The sequence below is a fragment of the Elaeis guineensis genome, chromosome 7 (genome assembly GCF_000442705.2).
Source record: "Elaeis guineensis isolate ETL-2024a chromosome 7, EG11, whole genome shotgun sequence".
In the NCBI taxonomy this organism is placed as follows: Eukaryota; Viridiplantae; Streptophyta; class Magnoliopsida; order Arecales; family Arecaceae; genus Elaeis; species Elaeis guineensis.
The window spans coordinates 69,330,332-69,336,335 of NC_025999.2; positions in this window are offsets into that span (position 1 = coordinate 69,330,332).

Here is a 6,004-nt window from a genome sequence, read left to right on the forward strand (position 1 = left end):
TTTAAAAATATTGTTTCAACTTCTATGCCATTAGAACTATTGCACATCGATTTATTTGGATCCACTAAAACTACTAGTTTAGGTGAAAAATGATATGGCTTTGTGATTATTGATGATTTCTCTCATTTTACATGGATCTTCTTTTTGGCACATAAGGATGAAACTTTTCATGTGTTCTCAAAATTTTATCAAAAAGTCACTAATGAAAAAGGTTTTTCAATTCAAAATATTCGAAGTGATCATAGAATCGAATTTAAAAATCAAGATTTTGAAAAATTTTATGATGAAAAAGGTATTGACCACAACTTTTCAGCATCTAGGACACCCCAACAAAATAGGATAGTAGAAAAAAAAAATAGAACTCTTGAAGAAATGGCCCGTACCATGCTATGTGAAAGCAACCTTTCAAGATATTTTTAGATGGAAGTAATTAACACGGTATGTTACATATTAAATCATACTTTGATTAGACCAATTTTAAAGAAAACTCCCTATGAGCTTTGGAAAAGAAGAAAACCAAACATTGCATATTTTCATATTTTTGGTTGCCTATGTTTTGTTTTGAACAATAGTAAAGAAAGACTAGAAAAATTTGATGCAAAATTCGATGAAGCTATTTTTCTTGGTTACTCCTCTTCTAGCAAAGTTTTTAGAGTTTTCAACAAAAGAACTTTAGTGGTAGAGGAGTCAATACATATTATTTTTGATGAAACTAATGATCTTCCTTCAAGAAAGAATGAAGGTATTGATGATGCAGATCTTCTTATAGAAGGGATGAAAGAGATCATCCTAAAAGACTCAACAATTTAAAATGAAGAAGAACATAAAACAAACAAGAGGATGAAGGTGAAGAACAACAAGAACAACCTCAAGGCTTAAATGATCTACTTAAAGAATGGAGGTATGATCACAATCACCCCAAAGAATTGATCATTGGTGATCCTACACATGGAGTAAGAACTCGTTCCTCTCTTAGAGATGTATACAATCATTTTGCATTGGTTTCTCATTTTGAACCTAAAACCATAGATGAAGCTGAAAAAGATTACAATTGGATAAATGCAATGCAAGAAGAACTTAATCATTTGAAAGAAATAATGTATGGACTTTAGTATCAAGACCTAAAAATTATTCAGTAATTGGCACAAAATGGATATATAGAAATAAACTGGATGAACATGAAAATGTAATTAGGAATAAAACAAGATTGGTTGCAAAAGGTTATAATCAAGAAGAGAGAATTAATTTTGATGAGACCTTTGCACCTGTTGCTAGATTGGAAGCAATTAGACTCTTACTTGCATATGCTTGCTTTATGAATTTTAAATTATTCTAAATGGATGTCAAAAGTACTTTTCTAAATGGATATATTGCTGAAGAAATTTATGTAGAATAACCTCTCAGTTTTGAAAATCATGCTTTTCCTAATCATGTTTTTAAATTAAACAAAGCATTATATGGTTTGAAACAAGCACCTAGGGCTTGGTATGAAAGGCTAAGTAAATTTTTACTTAATAATAATTTTTTAAGAGGAAATGTAGACACAATCCTTTTTATTAAAAGAAATCAAGATGATATTTTAGTTATACAAATATACGTTGATGATATTATTTTTGGGTCTACTAATGAAACTCTTTGTCAAGATTTTGCTAAGCTCATGCAGGGGGAGTTCGAGATGAGCATAATGGAAGAACTTACATTCTTCTTCGGACTCTAAATCAAACAATAAAGAAAAGAATCTCCATCACTCAAAGCAAAATATACAAGAGAACTACTCAAAAAATTTAGAATGGAGGGTTCCAAAGCAATTGGTACACCCATGAGCCCATCATGTAAGCTTGACAAGGATGAAGGAGGTAAAAATATAGACTTAAAATTTTATAGAGGCATGATTGGTTTTCTATTTATTTAACTGCTAGTAGACCAGATATTATGTTTAGTGTATGTCTTTGTACTTGCTTTCAATCAAATCCAAAAGAATCACACTGAATGTAATTAAAAAAATCTTTAGATATTTAAATGGTACACAAACTCTAGGACTATGGTATTCTAAAAACTCATCAATTGACTTAATAAGATATTCAGATATCGATTTTGCTGGATGTAGATTAGATAGAAAAAATACTAGTAGAACTTGTCAATTCTTTGGAGTTAGCTTAATCTCTTGATTTAGCAAGAAGTAAAATTTGATGGCACTGTCTACGGTCGAGGCCGAATATATTACAGTCGGAAGTTGTTGTGCTCAAATCGTGTAGATTAAGCAACAACTTGAGGATTTTGGCATCAAACTCAATAAAACTCCCATAAGATGTGATAACACTAGTGCTATCAATCTAACTAAAAATTTAATTCAGCACTTTAGATCAAAACATATTGAAATTAGACATCATTTCATAGAGAACATATTCAAAACAATAATATAATTCTTGACTATGTATGTACTGAGAAACAATTGGCTGATATTTTTACTAAGGCCTTAAGTGAAGATAGATTTTGTGAAATTAGAAGAGAACTAGGAATCCTTGATTTATCAGCTTAAGTATCTCTCTAATTTCAAGTTCTTAATGCCCAAAAATTTATTGAACTAAATTTGTTGAGCTCCAATTCTCATCTCTTCTTTTCTCTTAAAAGCTCAAAAATGTACTTTCCCTCCTTTTTCTTTCTCATTTGGGTGATTCAAGCTTGCCCTAGATTCTACCCCTCTTCTCCAAATTGTGATTTACCTCTCCAAAATCTTTGCTTTTTCTTCTAAAATTCTTTCCTCTCTACCTCTCATTTAGTCTCCTAAGCTCCTTGCAAGTCTCTTTTGTCCAAATGGCTCCCAAAATGAAGCTACCGCAAAGAAAAAAATCTATTCGCTGGTTGGAAGAGAGTGTGTGCAAAAAAAGAATAGCAGCCGAGCCCTCTCCTACTCCAATCCCAGCTCCAGGTCCTGCTTCAGCTTCTACACAGTCCCCAATCAGTCCAAGCAAGGTACCTCTCTCTGATCAAAAAGTGAAACCCGAGAAGAATATAGATTTCAATTTTTTGAAAAAGAAGGGTTCTCTATTGGATCGAAGATTAAAAATCAAGAATGGGAGTTTTACTGTTTATTAAAGAAAAATATTTATGTTGATTTGGTCAGAAAATTTTACTTAAATTTGAGTTATGCAATGAAACAGTAAAGTCTACAGTGAAGGTGTTGATGTTATCTTGATCCAGTGCATTTGGGATAACATCCTGTATTGCCTTGTGAGGCTATACTAATATGGAGCTTCCAATAAAGAAGAAGAAATTAATGTTATCTTAAGGGAAAACTTTTACTGAAAGTTTGAATAAATTAGAAGCAAAATTCTTTCTGTTGAGATGAGGTTGTTACATTACATGATAACCAAACTATTTGTCCCTAGGAGTGGCAGACATGACCTCTTATCTGGTAGAGATATTTGCATCATGTACCATGTGATCACCTAGATCCCCTTGAACCTTCCTGCTTTGATGTTTGAGGCCATGAGAGAGACCCTGAATAGGTTTAAGGCTCACTTGCCTTATGGTATGGCACTCACCCTAGTCTTTAGGAGGTTCGGAGTCAGTTTTGAGGGGGAGGCAGTTACTAGGTTGTCTCATTCTGACACCATCAACCATCACACACTACACCGCATGGATTTTTCAAAGACTGATGGCGGTTGGTCAAAGGGTGTCAAGGAAAGAGCAGAGGAGCCAGCTGAGAAGAGAGCAGAGGAGGAGAGACTGTCTTCACCTCCTCGTGATCATAGAGCATCTCTTGATATTCAGTTCATGTCTGATCATGAGGCTGGTCCCTCAGAGTCAGTGAGGAGACATGCTTTAGTTCCATAGTCAGGGAGCAGGGTACATTCTTCAGAGTTCAGACTTGCAGATGATCAGATTGAACTGATGTCCTAGCGTGTTGCCTCCATTTTATCTCAGCAGTTTGCCACCTCAGTCTTTGCTCAGAGGTCGACATCTCAGGATGACTCAGACCAGACTTTGATCCCTCATATCTCTACTATTTTTCAGATGCTCACAGCTCAGTTCGTATGACTTGAGGAGCTTGAGAGATGTGTTTTGAGACTGACGGATAGACTTCTAGATTTGCAAAGGTAAGTTTTAGCCTTAGCCCATCCCAGTTTGCAGAGGCGGCTAGGACTTCGAAGAGTTTTAGAGAGTATATTTGACTTTTTGAGGAGAGAGATCAGAGGCTCCAGTGAGATTGTCTCTACTCAGATTGGTGCTTTGATGCAGTCCATGTCAAGAGCTTTGGAACAATTGGACACCATTAGACTTTCTCTTCTAACACAGTCTGTAGCTTCCCAGGCTTCAGGATCTTCTCGCCCCTCTACTCGTGCCGGTACTTCTGCCCATGGCCGAGGCAGACGTGGTCGAGGTCGTGCCCATGGATTTGATCCTACATCTTCTCATCATATCTCTGACTCTTCAGATTCTGATCCTTCTAGCCATGATATCTATTAGATCTAGAATAGTTAATCTTTTTTTTATTTTTGTCTAGGATCTATCTTATGGCCTTTGTATTTTGTTGGCTGATTGACTCTTAGATAGTTATTATCCATGATTTTTGTATGATCTATATATTTTGACTTAATGTATTCAGTCACATTTTGATATATACATTTTTTTATGCTTTGAATTTCAATGAATATCTTTGGATTAATGTTTATGAATGGAATCAATTAAAATATTTTAATTATAAGATATGAAAAATTGAATAGCAATATCTTCTAAATGAGCAAATTGATATGTCTTTTATAATTGCTATAGTGAGGGGGAGTAGAAAAATAAATAATGAAATAGGAGAGTAAAGAAATAAATATGATATTAAAAAGAAAAAGTAGAGAAAATATGTCCTTTATGTTATCCTTTTTTTTCTCTCTTCAAAATTCTTTAAGATCTTAATTGATGCTATCAAAAAGGAAGAGTAGATAATCAAAAATCGAGATCGAGCAATAACCAATAGAGAAATAGAATCGAGAGCAATAAGCAAATTATCGAAGCAAATGAGCAAAATTGTCAAAGTAAATGTGTCAAAGAACCAAAATTGTCAGCAATTTTCAAAGCAAATGATCTAATAAGTAAATTTCAAATTAATCTTCAAACTACTCATGATGCATTTCATTCAAATAACTGGCTATGATGTTTAAGTGATGCATCTTCATAAATTTAAAATTCATGTTCAATGCTTTATATATGTTATACTCTACTTTTGCTCAAGTATTTTGTCATTATCAAAAAAGAGAAGATTATTGCTCCTTGAATTGATTTTGATGATTACAAAGTATTTGAGGGGGTTACTAATGATTTTGGCTTAGAAAAAGATTTATTATTTTTCAGGAGTAAAATCATAATTTTATCAAATCCTAATTCGAAAGTCTCAAGAGCAAGAACAGAAGATTATGATCTATTGGAGGAAATTTCATAATTTTTTGGATGTATATTTTGAAAAAAAATAATGTTTATAAAATTGAGTCATCCTATGAGTCGACTCATGTCAAATGGGACTGAACGGGTATGCTATTTTTAGTTGGCACACCCAATTGAGTCGACCCCATGAGTCGATCTCTATGCATGAGCCAACCTCTGTTGCTGTGCACGCTAAAATTACAGAACAATCATTTTTTATTCTGTGCCATAGTAGTCGATCCCATGAGTCGACTCATGTGTATGAGTCGACCCTATGAGTCGACCCCTACGATGAAAAAACTCCATAACAGTTAGTTTTCAACTCATTTTGGCATATTTAATGCTCATTTAATGATCTCCAATGGCTCTAAAAACTATCCAGATTATTCTCTACCATCATTTGAAGCTATAAAAGGCACTTAAAGGAGGGAATAATGAAGGTTTTTCAAGCATTCATTTTAGCCCTAAGCAAAGAGCCTTCTTGAAGTTAAAGAAGCTTTTCATTTCAAGTTCATCAACCCCTCAAGAGCTCATCAAGTCTTCAACATCTTAAGAAGAATCAGAAAAGTTTCTTCATTATTGTGTAAAG